Raw genomic sequence first — 20,433 nt, forward strand, 5'->3', positions numbered from 1 at the left:
CCACATTCCCAGACCCCACCGGCGAATCACCTTCAGAACCGGGGTAGCGTAAGCCGGAAGATGCCCATGCGGTGTACGGAGATCCTTCACTTGCCCTCCTGTCTCCCATTCCTGGAAGAAAGGCCGAAACCATCCCCTACAGGAGTATACCCACGGAGGAGCCCTCTCTTTCCAGAGGTTTGCTACATTGATCTTAAGAAAGGTATTCACTAGGAACACCACAGGGTTGACCATACACAACCCTCCTTGTCTCCTCGTGCGGTAAGTAACCTCCCTCTTGATTAGGTTCAGCCTATTCCCCCATAACAGCTGGAAGAACAGACTGTAGACCCGAGTCCAGAGGGGCTCTGGCAACATGCACACACTGCCCAGATAAATCAGTAACGGGAGCAGGTAGGTTTTGATCAGATTAACCCTTTCTCTGAGGGTCAAAGACCAACCCTTCCACTGGTCCACCTTCTGAGCGGCGATCTTAAGCCTGCCGTCCCAGTTTTGCATGGGGTAATCCCCCTGGCCAAATTCGATGCCGAGAACTTTGGCAGAGTCCTGGGGCCCTGGAAGAGTGTCCGGGAGATCAAAGCCCGGATCCCCCTCTCCCAGCCAGAGACTCTCACACTTATCCCGGTTGATCTTGGACCCAGAAGCCTCTGAGTAGCGGTCAACCTCTGACATCACCCATTGCGCCTCCCCTCCCGAGGACACGAAAACGGTGACATCATCGGCATACGCTACCACCCTTAGAGTGGCTTCCGGTGCCGCCCGGTCCATCCCGACTCCCACCAACGGCCCACGATCAACCCTCCTAAGGAATGGGTCAATCGCGAACACGTATAAAAGTGGGCTCAGAGGACAACCCTGGCGAACACCGGACCCAACCTCAAAAGAGCGGCCAATCCAACCGTTCACAAGCGGGAAACTCTCTGCCCCTGCGTACAAAACTTTCAGCCAATTGACAAACTCCCCAGGCAGGCCATACCTCAGAAGGACAGACCAGAGGTACTCGTGGTTAACCCGATCAAACGCTTTTGCCTGATCCAAGGACAGCAAGTACCCCTTCCAGTTACCAGCCCTGCCCTGCTCCACTGCCTCCCGGACACAAAGCACAGCACTAAATGTACTGCGGCCTGGAACAGAGCAGTGCTGGGTCCCCGAAAGGAGCCGGGGTGCAAACTGCACCAGCCGATTAAACAGCACCTTTGCCAAAACCTTTCTGTCCGTATTGAGAAGCGCTATGGGACGCCAGTTCTCAATACGAGATCGGTCCTTACCCTTTGACAGAATGATCAGGGCAGACCTCCTCATTGACTTCGGCAGAGCGCCCGAGGAAAGACACTCATTATATACCTCAGTCAAGAGGGGAACCAAGGCGTCCTTAAAGGTCTTATAAAACTCGGATGTTAAGCCATCCGGACCTGGCGATTTCTTGAGGGCGAGCCCTTCAATCGCCCGGCTGACTTCCTCTTCCCTGATCATCTCTGTCAAAATATCAAGAGAGGGGTCTACTCCTGGCTCAGGGACAGCTTCAGCCAGGAAATCCGACATCACATCCCGATCTAGATCCTTCCTGCCCAAGAGGTGCGAGTAGAAGGATCTGACGACCTCCAGAATCCCTGATCTGGACCTTTTCAGGGATCCCGTACTGTCAACCAGTCCTGTGACAACTTTACCATTCACTGACATCTTGCAGTTTCTGTAAGGGTCGGGCGAGCGGTATTTCCCGTAATCCCTCTCAAAAACCAAAGATGCGTGTCTATCGTACTGACACCTCTTCAGCAAGGATTTCACTCTGGAGATGTCCTCACGACTACCTCCAGTCGAGACGAGATGCTCGAGTTTCCTCCTCAGGCCCTGATACAGGCGGTACCTGTCCAGGCTCCTGAGGCTCGAGAGCTGGCGGAAGAATCTCGCCACCCTTTTCTTGAGCATCTCCCACCACTCTGACTTACTGCTACAAAGGCCCAGCAGTGGTACCTGGCTCTGAAGAGAGTCCTCAAAGGATTGTCTGATCTCCGCTTCCTCCAGGAGAGACGAATTGAGCTTCCAGTAGCCTCTTCCCATCCGGGGGGTCTCTGTAACATTCAGAGAAAACAAAATTAGACAGTGGTCGGAGAACTCCACCTCAACAACGGACACTGCTGAAGAAATGGCTTCCTCCTTTAAATAAAACCTGTCTATTCTAGACCTGCAGCTACCCCTATAATAGGTGAACCCCGCGTGGCCTGGGGTGTGCCGGATGTGGACATCCACCAGGCGAGCCTCACTAGCTATGCTATTAAGAGCGACGCTATCATAAGTCAGCTTGTCTCTGGAACCTCCCCTATCCTGGGACCTCGTGACAGCATTGAAGTCCCCTCCAAAGACCACCTGCCGACTTGTAAAAAGGTAGGGCTTGATCCTCATAAAGAGACACTTCCTGTCCCACTTGGACTGGGGACCATAGATGTTAATTAGGCGAAGTTCTTGTCCCTTCATGAGGACATCCAGGATCAGGCACCTCCCCATTTCTAACTCAATAACTCGTCGGCATTCTACCGGTGCGGTAAAAAGGACCGCCACTCCGCTATACGGCTCGGCCGCAAGAGACCAATAGGAAGGCCCGTGTCTCCATTCCCTCTTAGCTTTAAACACGGCCGCCAAATCTGGCAGCCTGGTCTCCTGCAAAAATAAAATGTCGGCTTCAACACGGCCGAGAAAATCAAAGGCCGCAAATCTAGCCGCATCAGACTTAATGCTGGCGACATTAATGGACGCCAGCGTCAACGGAGTGGGTGCCGCCATCATGAGTGATTGAGTTAGACGGCTTTCTTTTTACCCATCTTACCACCACCCTCGGGAAATGAACACCCCCTTTTTAGACATATTGTGGTGTCCATCTCCCGCACCTCTGATGCTTCAGGGGCAGATCCAGGACCTGCCCCCTCATCCTCGTCTCCAGACTCTGGGCCAGTCTCCCCTTCTGAGGACCCTGACTCCCCAGGGGGAGACTCGGCACCTCCTGCAGGCTCCGCCACCTCTGGCCCTTCACCCTCAGCCCCTCCATCGGCAGGAGAGGCTCCGTCCAGGGCCAGGAAACGATTTGAAAGTTCGACCAGCGGGGGGTTGGTTGCACCTTCCTTGGGTACCTTAGTCAGGGAGGGAGAAGATCTTACACCTCCCTTCTTTTTACCCTTTTTCTTCTTTTTGGCGCCACGCTTACGCTTTTCCTCTAGCCACGCCCTATTATCCTCGTCCATACTCTCATAATGGGAGGAGTCTGAGGACGTGGCACCTTCCTCTCTCTCGATCCTCCTGACCTCCTCATCCAGTACATCATCCCCTGGGGCCTCAGCGACAGGTGTGGTCTCCAGGATAGCGCCAGAGGTCGTCCCAGCAGCCCGAGACTCCCCCCGCTCTCTCTCCTGTTGACGCTTCTCTTCCCTGGCCCCTCCATTCCTCCGCCTCTGCTAGTCCCCTCCCCAGCAGATTCAGCCTCATGGCTTTCATCCGCTGAGGCTGAGCCCGCATTAGCGAAGGAAAGAGGACAACGACTATACGGGTGACCGAGATCACCACACAGGTTACACCTAATCTGCCCTGTACAGGATGCAGCGAGATGGCCGACACCCCCACACAACGCACACTTCTGCACGGTGCAGTTTGCGCTGAAATGTGTGGGGTCACCGCACCTGTGACACAGCTTAGGCTGCCCCCGGTAGAAGATCAGGATCCGATCCCTCCCCAGGAAGGCTGATGAAGGGATGTGGGCGACTGAGTTACCTGAACGCCTCAACTTCACCATGAAGGTCCAGGCCCCTGACCAGATACCATACTCGTCTCGATTTTTCTCAGGTACTCCCAGTACCTCTCCATAACGATTCATCCAGGTCATGATGTCAAAGCAAGATAGTGATTCGTTACGGGTAAGAACGGTCACTTTCTTGAGTTCGCTCTGGCGGGACACTGCTTGCACAGCAAAGTCCCGCCACTCGGGCTCGTTGTATCTCAGCTCATAGTTGGACCAGAAGAGCTCAAGCCCCTCCGGCCGAACAAAGCTGATATCAAACTCAGATGTACCATAGGGATGGATCAAGGCAAAGATGTCAGCCGCCTTGAAATCCATCTTCAGCAGCAGCTCAACTACCCGTGCCCGAGGGGGACACACATCACTGCCACGCCACCGAAGACGGACCACATTCCTACGGTTAGCACCCGGCCCGGTTGTCGGGAGCGACCATGATGTCTCCCTGCCTCTTTGCTCTCGGAAGGCAGACAGGCCGTGCCTCTCTATCCAAAACGACAAATCAACCTCCTGCCCCGCTACATTGATCGTCCTTTCTCCCTTCTGTAAGGCCTGCAGGAGGCGCCGTTGCAAAAAGCCGTCCCCAGAGCCCAGAGACGAGGATGATGGAACCCTACTTCCCCCAGCAGCGACACTGGCATAGCTCTTAATAGGGGCCGCCACTGGGGGAGCAACCGGACCAACCCCTGCACCCACCACATTAACACTACCCACCTCCATGCCACCCGCACCACCAGTCCCTCCATCACTCACTCCCATAACTGGTAACGGTTCTGCATCACTCACTCCACTCACATTATCCACCACAACATTACTGACACCATTCTCACTAGCCACCACAACATTATTGACACCATTCACACTGGCTGGACCAGCACCAACATCAGGGGACATGACCACCTCCGCATCTTCGGGCACAAGGGACGGGGGTCCCCTCGCAGAGCATCGCCCAAAGGGGAGCCCAACTCTTGTCGCACTTGTGCCCTCCGCATCATCGGTAGCAGATGTTATTTTGCTTTTCCTGGGACTTGGTAACAATCGCCGCTGCTCTTTAGCCGGTGTGAGGCGCCGCTGATCTCCGGTCTGCACAGAATTGTCATTATCCCCAACACCGACACAAAAGAGTACCTTCTGTCTGGGAGGTCCGGAGCTCTCAGCCTCAGCGACCCCTCCACACTGACGCCGCCCCATAACCAAGTGATCAGCAGCGACAGCATGAAGAGGCACCGAGGCACGAAGAGACACCGAGGCACCGGAAGCTGCCACCAGTGCCGGGCTATCCCCCCCTCCCACTGGGGGACGCACCACAGCACTGGATTTTGATGGTATCGCCACATCCAAGCCGCCCTGACTGTCCGGCCTTGCGGCCGATGCCTCCCCTGCTCCCCCACTGTTACCACAAACAGAGACGGAGCCCATCGCCACATCAGATGTCACACCTGTAATCTCCCTGCACCTTTGCACCGGGTCCACAGCAGAACTCAGGGGGGTTTGGGTAGCAGGGCTTGCACAGTGAGCTGACCCTGCGCTTTGCCCGGGGGGGTGTACAGGGAGGGGGGTAAAGATGAAACGTACCTCTTCTTGCTGCTTGGGCCTGGTCTTCTTACTCTTCCTCCGGCTGCTCCCCCCAGCGGCTTCCTCTGGGAGTTCATCACCAAACGAAAAGTTCTGCATGCACACTGGGGACTCGAGCAGCCGGATCTCTGCCATGAGCGCCCCTCCCTGGCTGCCGGTGTCACTGTCCTCCCCCGAGCGAGGTGTTACTGCTGGCTGTCCTGCAGGGGGCCCACTGCACGAGGCCTGCTGATCTTCCTGCAGGCCGCCAGGTGGGAACTGCTGCTCGTTATCATCATCATCATCCTCCTCCTCCAGCTGGCTCGCAGGCTGCAACCCCATCAGCCTTTGCTCTCTGTTATCAGCCATCTGAGCAAATCGGTCATCATTTAAAAGTTTTTCTTTAAATGGTCCGCTGTTGTTGCAAATAAAGTTTTTTCTTTTCAGCAGTTTATCAATATCCGCTTTAAGTTTGTTAATTTCACAACATATCTCCGTCTTGCGCTTCTTAGGCGCCGTGTTCGCCCTGGCGCGGGCACATCGCAGCTCCTCCCGGAGCCTCCTGATGGTCTTGGTCGCCTCTTCATACTCACAGAGGTGGCTCTGGACCCGGGAGGCATAGGTGGACAAAGACTCCCGGGGCCCCTGCACCGCCCAGCCTCCCCCCGCATGGTCAGCCTTACCTCTGTGAGCACTCCGCTTCATGGCTCCAGCCCCGGAAGGACCGCTCTCACCCGCACCATCATGGACGTCCGGCTTCTTACGGTGTTGCTTCACATTGGACTCAGGGGGAGTAGGAGCTGTATTACTACGACTCCTGGTGGAACGTCTCACCCCTGAGTCCTCCATAGCGCTGGCCGGTTGCTGTCCTCTCCTGCCCCCCGCCGGCCTGGCCCGGGAAGCAGGAGCCTGGGAGTCGGCTCCCTCGCTCATCCCCAGGAACCTAACTCCCTCCCTGGGAGAGGAGAGAGCAGGCCCTGGGTAGGTAGATGGATCCTCCAGGAGCTCAGGAGCACAAGCACAGAGCAGCTTCACACACAGCCACACCCTCCTCTAACGAGGTAACCGCCTCCAGAGCTGCTCTCACTATCTGCTGCTGGTGCAGTCACTGTGTACATACATGACATTACTTATCCTGTACTGATCCTGAGTTACATCCTGTGTTATACTCCAGAGCTGCACTCACTATTCTGCTGCTGGTGCAGTCACTGTGTACATACATGACATTACTTATCCTGTACTGATCCTGAGTTACATCCTGTATTATACTCCAGAGCTGCACTCACTATTCTGCTGCTGGTGCAGTCACTGTGTACATACATGACATTACTTATCCTGTACTGATCCTGAGTTACATCCTGTATTATACTCCAGAGCTGCACTCACTATTCTGCTGCTGGTGCAGTCACTGTGTACATACATGACATTACTTATCCTGTACTGATCCTGAGTTACATCCTGTGTTATACTCCAGAGCTGCACTCACTATTCTGCTGCTGGTGCAGTCACTGTGTACATACATGACATTACTTATCCTGTACTGATCCTGAGTTACATCCTGTATTATACTCCAGAGCTGCACTCACTATTCTGCTGCTGGTGCAGTCACTGTGTACATACATGACATTACTTATCCTGTACTGATCCTGAGTTACATCCTGTATTATACTCCAGAGCTGCACTCACTATTCTGCTGCTAGTGCAGTCACTGTGTACATACATGACATTACTTATCCTGTACTGATCCTGAGTTACATCCTGTATTATACTCCAGAGCTGGTATTCTGCTGGTGGATTCACAACATACGTGACATTGATCTGTCATACATTGATATGTGTCATATACGAGTGATTTTTCATCTTTTGTGTGCTATTCTGTAATTCCGCATTATATAGTCTAGGTGGCGCTGTTCTCCATAGAGAAATTAGATTACCATATTTATGTATAGAGTCATCTCTTGCCTCTCTGCTGATAGTAAAGGGATTTGTCACTTTTTAATAAGTCCTGGAGCCAACACTGTAAAGTGCAAATACCATCTTAATAATAACCATCCTGAATGACACAATGTGGGAAAAACACTGAATGAATTAGACAAAGAAGTAAGACAAGAACAAGGCAAAAAAGTCTCTAAAACCTGGATGTGAATAATAATTACTTTCTCTAGTAACCTCAGATTATATGATTAGGGGTTCTAATGGTACCAGATATTAGAGGAGGGGCAGGATGGTACTGAGCAGTCATCCCAATATCAGTAAGTAATCCGCCAGGATATCACATGCTGAGAGTTGTAGTCCTCCTGCTTGGAGCCTCTTTATTGCTTTATTATAGGTCAGGTTCTTGAAATTGGCATCACCAAATGCAAATGTCTGCCCCGAAGCATTGTGGGAGTGATCCTGAGACAGCTATAACCTTGTAGAGGAAATCTATCCCCGCTTCCCTTTTCCTGTAGCAGAGTGACACCTGTTCAGTGCCAGGCGAGCGCAGGGAAGTCCTCCGACAGGAAAAGGATGGGAGGTAAATGCTAGGAAGCGAGCGCAGAGATCGGATCAAGTGCGGGGTTCTGCGAGACCTTTGGGTTTAAAGAGGCAGGCGCCCATTGTAAGAATTCCTTGAAAAGTATCTAATAACTATATAAAGTATATAAGAAGATATAAGATTACCACAGTCACAGTACATGATAACTTACAGTAATTGTAACTTATAAATCATGCATAAAATTGATGGAATATTTCCTTTAAGGACATTACTGGTATATTTGGTCACCATGGATACACTCATTCATTTATTTTGGCAAATTATTGATACAATATAATAGTTCGATCCAAGTAGGACTGCGCACTTTTAGATAGGGAATTATTAGGCCACACCCATTTTTTGGTAGGATGGACTCAAATTTTGCCAGGATAATTTAAGGAAATTTGTAAAATGTCCTGGTAAATTTAACAGAGTTATTAAACCTAACTTTGAGCTAATGCAACATAATAACGACCCAGATGGGACTTGAACCCACAATCTTCAGCTCCGGAGGCTGACGCCTTATCCATTAGGCCACTGGGCCCTTATGTCCCATTATGTTTCCTAGTGGATAGAATGTATTTAGTCTGAATTCCTTGTTTCTGTGACTTACTAGCTCTAGTAGCTTTGTATCCATCCTTACATATACAAACATCATAAAGGGGTTGGCCAATAACAAAAAGTTATTCCCCATCAATAGTACAGGCAGTCCCCGGGTTACATACAAGATATGGTCTGTAGGTTTGTTCTTAAGTTGAGTTTGTATGTAAGTCGGAACTGTATATTTAATCATTGTAATCCCAGCCAGAACTTTTTTGTTCTCTGTGACAATTGGATTTTAAAAATGTTGGGTTGTCATAAGAATCAATATTAACACTAAAGCTTCATTACAGACGCCTGTGATAACTGCTACAGCTGATCATTGTAGCCTAGGACTAAAGTACAAGAAATTACCAATATCCAGAGGTCCGTTTGTAACTAGGGGTCGTATGTAAGTCGAGTGTTCTTAAGTAGGGGACCGCCTGTATAGGGGACAGCTTCCGAATCATGAGAATGGGGGTCTGTTGTCCCCTAAATGAATGAAGTGGCAGGTTCGGACATGCACGCTGCTACTCCATTTATTCACAGGACACTGACAAAGATAGACAAGTCCTTGAATTTTCACTTTAGCAGCTGGACAATCCCTTTAAGTCCACAATAAAATATGCCCCATCCTAACTAGAAACACCCACATCCCATAAGAGACTGTAGATTGAAACAATATATGGCTGTAGATAAGCTCAATGATCACCTCCAATCCAAGTTGGACTGCACACTTTTGGATAGAGATTCGCCTATTTTAGGTGTGGTTACTGAATCCATATCCAAAAGGTGGGAAGACAATTGTGGAATTTGTGAAAGTTGTTAACATACAATTAATGGAACATAGGAAAAGCTCAAGAGATAACCAAATACTGCATATACTGCCACCACTAGGGGGACACAGGAGATTACTACATACTGTATATACAGCCACCACTAGGGGGACACAGGAGATTACTACATACTGTATATACAGCCACTTATAGTGGCATCTCAAGAGATTATTACATGTGGTATATACAGCCACCACAAGGAGGATATCAGGAGATTACTTCGTTAAATCAACTGCAAGATATTCCATGCCCCAACCAGGAACACCCCAGCATGGACTGCACTCACCTCCTCTTTTAGCATTGTTACCTCCAATCTCAGTAGGACTTCCCACTTTTGGATGGATTTTTAGGCCACACCCATTATTGCTTGGGATATTCTTAAATTTGCATTGTAGGAAATTAGTGGAGTGTGCTCATAATTTCTGGAAGCTTTAGACAAATCCATCCATTTTAGTAATAAAAGTGACCCAGATGGGACTTGAACCCACAATCTTCAGCTCCGGAGGCTGACGCCTTATCCATTAGGCCACTGGGCCCTCACACACAAGGAGGAGACGGTCCTTGTCCTGGATACTATGTACATGGTCTATTCACTCTGAATCCATTGTGTTACTGATACTGACCACAGAGGTTACTGCAGGTGAAACAATCACTGCTGCATTCTCCCCCTTCCCCCTCCTCCATCTCACTGCTGCATTCTCCCCTTCCCCCTCCTCTCCATCTCACTGCTACATTCTCCCCCTCCCCCCTCCTCTCCATCTCACTGCTGCATTCTCCCCCTTCCCCCTCCTTTCCATCTCACTGCTACATTCTCCCCCTCCCCCCTCCTCTCCATCTCACTGCTGCATTCTCCCCCTTCCCCCTCCTCTCCATCTCACTGCTGCATTCTCCCCCTTCCCCCTCCTCCATCTCACTGCTGCATTCTCCCCCTCCCCCCTCCTCTCCATCTCACTGCTGCATTCTCCCCCTTCCCCCTCCTCTCCATCTCACTGCTGCATTCTCCCCCTCCCCCCTCCTCTCCATCTCACTGCTGCATTCTCCCCTTCCCCCTCCTCTCCATCTCACTGCTGCATTCTCCCCCTTCCCCCTCCTCTCCATCTCACTGCTGCATTCTCCCCCTTCCCCCTCCTCTCCATCTCACTGCTGCATTCTCCCCCTTCCCCCTCCTCTCCATCTCACTGCTGCATTCTCCCCCTTCTACCTCCTCTCCATCTCACTGCTGCATTCTCCCCCTTCTACCTCCTCTCCATCTCACTGCTGCATTCTCCCCCTTCCCCCTCCTTTCCATCTCACTGCTGCATTCTCCCCCTTCTACCTCCTCTCCATCTCACTGCTGCATTATCCCCCTTCCCCCTCCTCTCCATCTCACTGCTGCATTCTCCCCCTTCCCCCTCCTCTCCATCTCACTGCTGCATTCTCCCCCTTCCCCCTCCTCTCCATCTCACTGCTGCATTCTCCCCCTTCCCCCTCCTCTCCATCTCACTGCTGCATTCTCCCCCTTCCCCCTCCTCTCCATCTCACTGCTGCATTCCCCCCTTCCCCCTTCAACACTGAATGTACAGCCACCTCTAATGGGGATCTCATTCCCTAGGAGGAGCTCAGGAGATTACTCTGTACTGTATAAACAGCCACCACTAGCCAGAGCTCATTACTACACACTGTATATAGAACCACTGGTAGGGTGCAGTATATTGCTGAATACTGTATATAGAGACACCACTATGGGGAGCTCGGCTAAGTTGTTAACTCTAACTTTGGGTAAATCCATCAAACATAATAACAACCCTGATGGGACTTGAACCCACAATCTCTGGAGGTTAACACATTAGCCACACCCCAGCAGGGACTGCACTCACCTCCCCTATCAGGACAGAGACAAGTTGCAGTATTATAGGGATTGCTCCCTCCAATCTCAGGAGGACTTCCCACTTTCTGATGCCAAGTCTTTAGGCCACACCCATTTTTGCCTGGGATATTCTAAAATTTGCATTTTAGGAAATTTGTGGAAAGTCCTCGTTATTTTAGGAAACTTTAGACAAATCCATCTATCATAGTTATAAAAGCGACCCAGATGGGACTTGAACCCACAATCTTCAGCTCCGGAGGCTGCCGCATTATCCATTAGGCCACTGGGCCCTCACACACAAGGAGGGGACGGTCCATGTCCCGGATACTATGTACATGGTCTATTCCAGTGATGGCGAACCTTTTAGAGGCCGAGTGCCCAAACTACAACAAAGACCCACTTATTTATCGCAAAGTGCCAACACAGAAATTTTATTTGTGATTTATACTCCATTCTCTGTCACAGTTTTCATTGATACCAGCACCTGAGGACACCAATAAAGCAAAAAATAATCCCAGGTAGAGCTGTCACTTTAAAATAGCTCTGTGCACAGCAAGTCCTGGGCTGTCTGGGACTGCAGGAAGATACCTGGAGTTATCTCTGGTGATGGCCTGAGTGCCCACAGAAAGGGCTCCGAGTGCCACCTCTGGCACCAGTGCCATAGGTTAGCCATCACTGGTCTATTCACTCTGACTCCATCCACTGCTGCATTCTCCTTATTCCTTCTGGGACATTCTCAAATTAGCATTTTAGGAGATTTGTGGGGTGTATTTTGTATCCCAAATAATTGAAGCAGCAGGAAGTAAGATGCATGCTGCTGCTTCATATACTGACATGGCACTGACAGAGAAAGCCAAGTACTGGAAATTTCACTTTAGCAAAAGGAAAATTCCTTTAAACCCATCCCAAGATATGTCCTACCCCAACCAGGAACACCCACACCCCAGCAGGGACTGCACTCACCTCCGCTACAGGACAGAGACCAGCTGCAGCATTATAGGGACTGCTCCCTCCAATCTCAGCAGGACTTCCCACCTCCGGATGCCAAGTCTTTAGGCCACACCCATATTTGCCAGGGATATTCTCAAATTTGCATTATAATTTGTGGAGTGTCGTCATAATTTCAGCAAACATTAGACAAATCCATCCATTTTAGTAATAAAAGTGACCCAGATGGGACTTGAACCCACAATCTTCAGCTCCGGAGGCTGACGCCTTATCCATTGGGCCACTGGGCCCTCACATACAAGGAGTAGACGGTCCTTGTCCTGGATACTTTGTACATGGTCTATTCACTCTGAATCCATTGTGTTACCGATACTGACCCCAGAGGTTACTGCAGGGGAAACAACCACTGCTGCATTCTCCCCCTTCCCCCTCCTTTCCATCTCACTGCTGCATTCTCCCCCTTCCCCCTCCTCCATCTCACTGCTGCATTCTCCCCCTTCCCCCTCCTCTCCATCTCACTGCTGCATTCTCCTCTTCCTCCTCCTCCATCTCACTGCTGCATTCTCCTCTTCCCCCTCCTCTCCATCTCACTGCTGCATTCTCCTCTTCCCCCTCCTCTTCATCTCACTGCTGCATTCTCCCCCTTCCCCCTCCTCTCCATCTCACTGCTGCATTCTCCCCCTTCCCCCTCCTCGCCATCCCACTGCTGCATTCTCCCCCTTCCCCCTCCTCTCCATCTCACTGCTGCATTCTCCCCCTTCCCCCTCCTCTCCATCTCACTGCTGCATTCTCCCCCTTCCCCCCCTCTCCATCTCACTGCTGCATTCTCCCCCTTCCCCCTCCTCTCCATCTCACTGCTGCATTCTCCCCTTTCCCCCTCCTCTCCATCTCACTGCTGCATTCTCCCCCTTCCCCCTCCTCTCCATCTCACTGCTGCATTCTCCCCCTTCCCCTCCTCTCCATCTCACTGCTGCATTCTCCCCCTTCCCCCTCCTCCATCTCACTGCTGCATTCTCCCCCTTCCCCCTCCTCCATCTCACTGCTGCATTCTCCCCCTCCTCTCCATCTCACTGCTGCATTCTCCCCCTTCCCCCTCCTCTCCATCTCACTGCTGCATTCTCCCCCTTCCCCCTCCTCTCCATCTCACTGCTGCATTCTCCCCCTCCTCTCCATCTCACTGCTGCATTATCCCCCTTCCCCCTCCTCTCCATCTCACTGCTGCATTCTCCCCCTTCCCCTCCTCTCCATCTTACTGCTGCATTCTCCCCCTTCCCCCTCCTCTCCATCTCACTGCTGCATTCTCCCCCTTCCCTCTCCTCTCCATTTCACTGCTGCATTCTCCCCCTTCCCCCTCCTCTCCATCTCACTGCTGCATTCTCCCCCTTCCCCCTCCTCTCCATCTCACTGCTGCATTCTCCCCCTCCCCCCTCCTCTCCATCTCACTGCTGCATTCTCCCCCTTCCCCCTCCTCCATCTCACTGCTGCATTCTCCCCCTTCCCCCTCCTCTCCATCTCACTGCTGCATTCTCCCCCTTCCCCTTCTCTCCATCTCACTGCTGCATTCTCCCCCTCCCCCTCCTCTCCATCTCACTGCTGCATTCTCCCCCTTCCCCCTCCTCTCCATCTCACTGCTGCATTCTCCATTTTCCTCCTTGCACCCTGCAGCATTTTGCCCTTTCCCAGTTATTTCATTCTAGGTGCAACATTTCCCGGACTGGGTGATCTTTGCTTCATTGCATCGTCTTTGACCAGTATTTAGGTGTTAACCCTTGCTTTGGGCAAGTCCTTCCAAAAATGCAACATAGGAGGAGCTCAGGCGATTACTGCATACTGTATATACAGCCATCACTAGGAGGAATGTAGAAGATTACTGTATGCAGAATATTCAGCCACCACTAAGAGAAGCTCAATAATTAACCAAATTCTGCATATACAGACACCACTAAGGGGCCACAGGAGATTACTACACACTGTATACTTATCTACCTCTAGGGGAGCTTGGGAGCTAGCTAAACACCGAATGTACAGCCACCTCTAATGGGGATCTCATGAGATTATTACATGTGGTATCTACAGCCACTACAAGAGGAGCTCAGGAGATTACTCTGTACTGTATATACAGCCACCACTAGAGGAGATCAGGAGATTACTCTGTACTGTATATACAGCCACCACTAGCAAGAGCTCAATAAATTACAACATACTGTATATAGAACCACTGGTAGGGTGCAGTATATTGCTGAATACTGTATATACAGCCACCACTATGGGGAGCTTGGCTAAGTAGTTAACGCTAATTTTGGGTAAATCCATCAAACATAATAATGACCCAGATGGGACTTGAACCCACAATCTTCAGCTCCGGAGGCTGACGCCTTATCCATTAGTCCACTGGGCCCTCACATACAAGGAGGAGACGGTCCTTGTCCTGGATACTATGTACATGGTCTGTTCACTCTCAATCCATCCACTGCTGCATTCTCCTTATTCCTTCTGGGACATTCTCAAATTAGCATTTTAGGAAATTTGTGGGGTGTATTTTGTATCCCAAATAATTGAAGCAGCAGGAAGTAAAATTCATGCTGCTGCTTCATGTATTGACATGGCACTGACAGAGATAGCCAAGTACTGGAAATTTCACTTTAGCAAAAGGAAAATTCCTTTAAACCCATCCCAAGATATGTCCTACCCCAACCAGGAACACCCCCATCCCAGCAGGGACTGCACTCACCTCCGCTATCAGGACAGAGACAAGCTGCAGCATTATAGGGACTGCACTCACCTCCGCTACAGGACAGAGACAAGCTGCAGCATTATAGGGACTGCTCCCTCCAATCTCAGCAGGACTTCCCATCTCCGGATACCAAGTCCTTGGGCCACACCCATATTTGCCAGGGATATTCTCAAATTTGCATTATAATTTGTGGAGTGTCGTCATAATTTCAGCAAACATTAGACAAATCCATCCATTTTAGTTATAAAAGTGACCCAGATGGGACTTGAACCCACAATCTTCAGCTCCGGAGGCTGACGCCTTATCCATTAGGCCACTGGGCCCTTACATAAATGGAGGAAACGGTTTGTGTTACCGATAATGACCACAGAGGTTACTGCAGGTGAAACAATCACTGCTGCATTCTCCCCTTCCCCCTCCTCTCCATCTCACTGCTGCATTCTCCCCCTCCCCCCTCCTCTCCATCTCACTGCTGCATTCTCCCCCTTCCCCCTCCTCTCCATCTCACTGCTGCATTCTCCCCCTTCCCCCTCCTCCATCTCACTGCTGCATTCTCCCCCTTCCCCCTCCTCTCCATCTCACTGCTGCTTTCTCCCCTTTCCCCCTCCTCTCCATCTCACTGCTTCATTCTCCCCCTCCCCCCTCCTTTCCATCTCACTGCTGCATTCTCCCCCTTCCCCCTCCTCTCCATCTCACTGCTGCTTTCTCCCCCGTCCCCCTCCTCTCCATCTCACTGCTGCTTTCTCCCCCTTCCCCCTCCTCTCCATCTCACTGCTGCATTCTCCCCCTTCCCCCTCCTCTCCATCTCAGTGCTGCATTCTCCCCCTCCCCCCTCCTCTCCATCTCACTGCTGCTTTCTCCCCCTTCCCCCTCCTCTCCATCTCACTGCTGCTTTCTCCCCCTTCCACCTCCTCTCCATCTCACTGCTGCATTCTCCCCCTTCCCTCTCCTCTCCATCTCACTGCTTCATTCTCCCCCTTCCCCCTCCTCTCCATCTCACTGCTTCATTCTCCCCCTTCCCTCTCCTCTCCATCTCACTGCTGCATTCTCCCCCTTCCCCCTCCTTTCCATCTCACTGCTGCATTCTCCCCCTTCCCCCTCCTCCATCTCACTGCTGCATTCTCCCCCTTCCCCCTCCTCTCCATCTCACTGCTGCATTCTCCCCCTTCCCCCTCCTCTCCATCTCACTGCTGCATTCTCCCCCTTCCCCCTCCTCTCCATCTCACTGCTGCTTTCTCCCCCTTCCCCCTCCTCTCCATCTCACTGCTGCATTCTCCCCCTTCCCTCTCCTCTCCATCTCACTGCTTCATTCTCCCCCTTCCCCCTCCTCTCCATCTCACTGCTTCATTCTCCCCCTTCCCTCTCCTCTCCATCTCACTGCTGCATTCTCCCCCTTCCCCCTCCTTTCCATCTCACTGCTGCATTCTCCTCCTTCCCCTCCTCTCCATCTCACTGCTGCTTTCTCCCCCTTCCCCTCCTCTCCATCTCACTGCTGTATTCTCCCCCTTCCCCCTCCTCCATCTCTCTGCTGCATGCTCCCCCTTCCCCCTCCTCTCCATCTCACTGCTGCATTCTCCCCCTTCCCCCTCCTCTCCATCTCACTGCTGCTTTCTCCCCCTTCCCCCTCTTCTCCATCTCACTGCTGCATTCTCCCCCTTCCCCCTCCTCTCCATCTCACTGCTGCATTCTCCCCCTTCCCCCTCCTTTCCATCTCACTGCTTCATTCTCCCCCTCCCCCCTCCTTTCCATCTCACTGCTGCATTCTCCCCCTTCCCCCTCCTCTCCATCTCACTGCTTCATTCTCCCCCTCCCCCCTCCTTTCCATCTCACTGCTGCATTCTCCCCCTTCCCCCTCCTCTCCATCTCACTGCTGCATTCTCCCCCTTCCCCCTCCTCTCCATCTCACTGCTGCATTCTCCCCCTTCCCCCTCCTCTCCATCTCACTGCTACATTCTCCATATTCCTCCTTGCACCCTGCAGCATTCTGTATATACAGCCATCACTAGGAGGAATGTAGAAGATTACTGAATATAGAATAATCTGCCACCACTAAAAGAAGCTCAATAGTTAACCAAATTCTGCATATACAGACACCACTAAGGAGCTCAGGAGATTACTCTGTACTGTATATACAGCCACCACTAGGAGGAGCTCAGGAGATTACTCTGTACTGTATATACAGCCACCACTAGCCAGAGATCAATAAATTACTACATACTGTATATAGAACCACTGGTAGGGTGCAGTATATTGCTGAATACTGTATATACAGCCACCACTATGGGCAGCTTGGCTAAGTAATTAACGCTAACTTTGGGTAAATCCATCAAACATAATAATGACCCAAATGGGACTAGAAGCCACAATCTTCAGTTCTGTAGGCTGACACCTTATCCATTAGTCCACTGGACCTTTGCGTTTTTGTGTGTCCCTTGATGTCTTGGATACAATTCACACAGTCTGAATTCATTGTTTCTATGACTTACCGGCTCCAGGACTACTTACTTACTTTCCTGTTACAAGCATTAGAACACTTGGTCATCACAAGAAGTTATTCCCCCTCCACAGGAACTTTCTAATGATGAGAACGGGGTCCACTGAATCCCAAATGACTGAAGCCGCAGGTCGGACACACAATCTGCGATCCCTTTTTTTCACAGGGATGGACAAGTACTTGAATTTTTATTTTGGTGGCTGAACAACACAGGTAAACCCACCCCAAAATATACCCCACCACAACCAAGAACACCCCCATCTCAGCAGGGACTGCACTCACCTCCGCTACAGGGCAGAGACAAGCTGCAGCATTATAGGGACTGCTCCCTCCAATCTCAGCAGGACTTCCCACCTCCGGATGTCAAGACCTTAGGCCACACCCATATTTGCCAGAGATATTCTCAAATTTGCATTATAATTTGTGGAGTGTCGTCATAATTTCAGCAAACATTAGACAAATTCATCCATTTTACTTATAAAAGTGACCCAGACGGGACTTGAACCCACAATCTTCAGCTCCGGAGGCTGACGCCTTATCCATTAGGCCACTGGGCCCTTACATAAATGGAGGAAACGGTTTGTGTTACCGATAATGACCACAGAGGTTACTGCAGGTGAAACAATCACTGCTGCATTCTCCCCCTCCCCCCTCCTTTCCATCTCACTGCTGCATTCTCCCCCTCCCCCCTCCTCTCCATCTCACTGCTGCATTCTCCCCCTTCCCCCTTCCCCCTCCTCCATCTCACTGCTGCATTCTCCCCCTTCCCCCTCCTCTCCATCTCACTGCTGCTTTCTCCCCTTTCCCCCTCCTCTCCATCTCACTGCTTCATTCTCCCCCTCCCCCCTCCTTTCCATCTCACTGCTGCATTCTCCCCCTTCCCCCTCCTCTCCATCTCACTGCTGCTTTCTCCCCCTTCCCCCTCCTCTCCATCTCACTGCTGCTTTCTCCCCCTTCCCCCTCCTCCATCTCACTGCTGCATTCTCCCCCTTCCCTCTCCTCTCCATCTCACTGCTTCATTCTCCCCCTTCCCCCTCCTCTCCATCTCACTGCTTCATTCTCCCCCTTCCCTCTCCTCTCCATCTCACTGCTGCATTCTCCCCCTTCCCCCTCCTTTCCATCTCACTGCTGCATTCTCCCCCTTCCCCCTCCTCCATCTCACTGCTTCATTCTCCCCCTCCCCCCTCCTTTCCATCTCACTGCTGCATTCTCCCCCTTCCCCCTCCTTTCCATCTCACTGCTTCATTCTCCCCCTCCCCCCTCCTTTCCATCTCACTGCTGCATTCTCCCCCTTCCCCCTCCTCTCCATCTCACTGCTTCATTCTCCCCCTCCCCCCTCCTTTCCATCTCACTGCTGCATTCTCCCCCTTCCCCCTCCTCTCCATCTCACTGCTGCATTCTCCCCCTTCCCCCTCCTCTCCATCTCACTGCTGCTTTCTCCCCCTTCCCCCTCCTCTCCATCTCACTGCTGCATTCTCCCCCTTCCCTCTCCTCTCCATCTCACTGCTTCATTCTCCCCCTTCCCCCTCCTCTCCATCTCACTGCTACATTCTCCATATTCCTCCTTGCACCCTGCAGCATTCTGTATATACAGCCATCACTAGGAGGAATGTAGAAGATTACTGAATATAGAATAATCTGCCACCACTAAAAGAAGCTCAATAGTTAACCAAATTCTGCATATACAGACACCACTAAGGAGCTCAGGAGATTACTCTGTACTGTATATACAGCCACCACTAGGAGGAGCTCAGGAGATTACTCTGTACTGTATATACAGCCACCACTAGAGGAGATCAGGAGATTACTCTGTACTGTATATACAGCCACCACTAGGAGGAGCTCAGGAGATTACTCTGTACTGTATATACAGCCACCACTAGCCAGAGATCAATAAATTACTACATACTGTATATAGAACCACTGGTAGGGTGCAGTATATTGCTGAATACTGTATATACAGCCACCACTATGGGCAGCTTGGCTAAGTAATTAACGCTAACTTTGGGTAAATCCATCAAACATAATAATGACCCAAATGGGACTAGAAGCCACAATCTTCAGTTCTGTAGGCTGACACCTTATCCATTAGTCCACTGGACCTTTGCGTTTTTGTGTGTCCCTTGATGTCTTGGATACAATTCACACAGTCTGAATTCATTGTTTCTATGACTTACCGGCTCCAGGACTACTTACTTACTTTCCTGTTACAAGCATTAGAACACTTGGTCATCACAAGAAGTTATTCCCCCTCCACAGGAACTTTCTAATGATGAGAACGGGGTCCACTGAATCCCAAATGACTGAAGCCGCAGGTCGGACACACAATCTGCGATCCCTTTTTTTCACAGGGATGGACAAGTACTTGAATTTTTATTTTGGTGGCTGAACAACACAGGTAAACCCACCCCCAAAATATACCCCACCACAACCAACAACACCCCCATCTCAGCAGGGACTGCACTCACCTCCGCTACAGGACACAGACAAGCTGCAGCATTATAGGGACTGCTCCCTCCAATCTCAGCAGGACTTCCCACCTCCGGATGCCAAGTCCTTAGGCCACACCCATATTTGCCAGGGATATTCTCAAATTTGCATTGTAATTTGTGGAAAGTCCTCATAATTTCTGCAAACATTAGACAAATCCATCCATTTTACTTATAAAAGTGACCCAGATGGGACTTGAACCCACAATCTTCAGCTCCGGAGGCTGACGCCTTATCCATTAGGCCACTGGGCCCTCACACACAAGGAGGAGACGGTCCTTGTCCTGGATACTATGGACATTGTCTATTCATTCCTTTGTGCCACTGATAATGACCACAGAGGTTACTGCAGGTGAAATAATAACTGCTGCATTCTCCCCCTTCCCCCTCCTCCATCTCACTGCTGCATTCTCCCCCTTCCCCCTCCTCTCCATCTCACTGCTGCATTCTCCCCCTTCCCCCTCCTCTCCATCTCACTGCTGCATTCTCCCCCTTCCTCCTCCTCTCCATCTCACTGCTGCATTCTCCCCCTTCCCCCTCCTCTCCATCTCACTGCTGCATTCTCCCCCTTCCTCCTCCTCTCCATCTCACTGCTGCTTTCTCCCCCTTCCCCCTCCTCTCCATCTCACTGCTGCATTCTCCCCCTTCCCCCTCCTCTCC

The 20,433-nt window shown here is 51.1% G+C and overlaps 1 protein-coding gene and 7 non-coding genes across 8 annotated transcripts in view; 1 reads left to right on the forward strand and 7 right to left on the reverse strand.

Annotated features, from left to right (window-relative positions):
• The window catches only part of FRMD4B (FERM domain containing 4B), a 186,841-nt gene that overhangs the window by 25,283 nt on the left and 141,125 nt on the right, over positions 1 to 20,433 (forward strand). The gene's annotated exons all lie outside the window — the stretch shown is intronic.
• TRNAR-CCG (transfer RNA arginine (anticodon CCG)) lies at positions 8,319 to 8,391 on the reverse strand. Its single transcript has one exon. It is a non-coding gene; the product is annotated as a tRNA-Arg (tRNA).
• TRNAR-CCG (transfer RNA arginine (anticodon CCG)) lies at positions 9,726 to 9,798 on the reverse strand. Its single transcript has one exon. It is a non-coding gene; the product is annotated as a tRNA-Arg (tRNA).
• On the reverse strand, positions 12,274 to 12,346 carry TRNAR-CCG (transfer RNA arginine (anticodon CCG)). Its single transcript has one exon. It is a non-coding gene; the product is annotated as a tRNA-Arg (tRNA).
• Positions 14,382 to 14,454, reverse strand: TRNAR-CCG (transfer RNA arginine (anticodon CCG)). Its single transcript has one exon. It is a non-coding gene; the product is annotated as a tRNA-Arg (tRNA).
• On the reverse strand, positions 15,041 to 15,113 carry TRNAR-CCG (transfer RNA arginine (anticodon CCG)). Its single transcript has one exon. It is a non-coding gene; the product is annotated as a tRNA-Arg (tRNA).
• On the reverse strand, positions 17,769 to 17,841 carry TRNAR-CCG (transfer RNA arginine (anticodon CCG)). Its single transcript has one exon. It is a non-coding gene; the product is annotated as a tRNA-Arg (tRNA).
• TRNAR-CCG (transfer RNA arginine (anticodon CCG)) lies at positions 19,955 to 20,027 on the reverse strand. The gene has a single exon. It is a non-coding gene; the product is annotated as a tRNA-Arg (tRNA).

Source organism: Engystomops pustulosus, chromosome 10 (assembly GCF_040894005.1).
Source record: "Engystomops pustulosus chromosome 10, aEngPut4.maternal, whole genome shotgun sequence".
NCBI classification, from domain to species: Eukaryota; Metazoa; Chordata; class Amphibia; order Anura; family Leptodactylidae; genus Engystomops; species Engystomops pustulosus.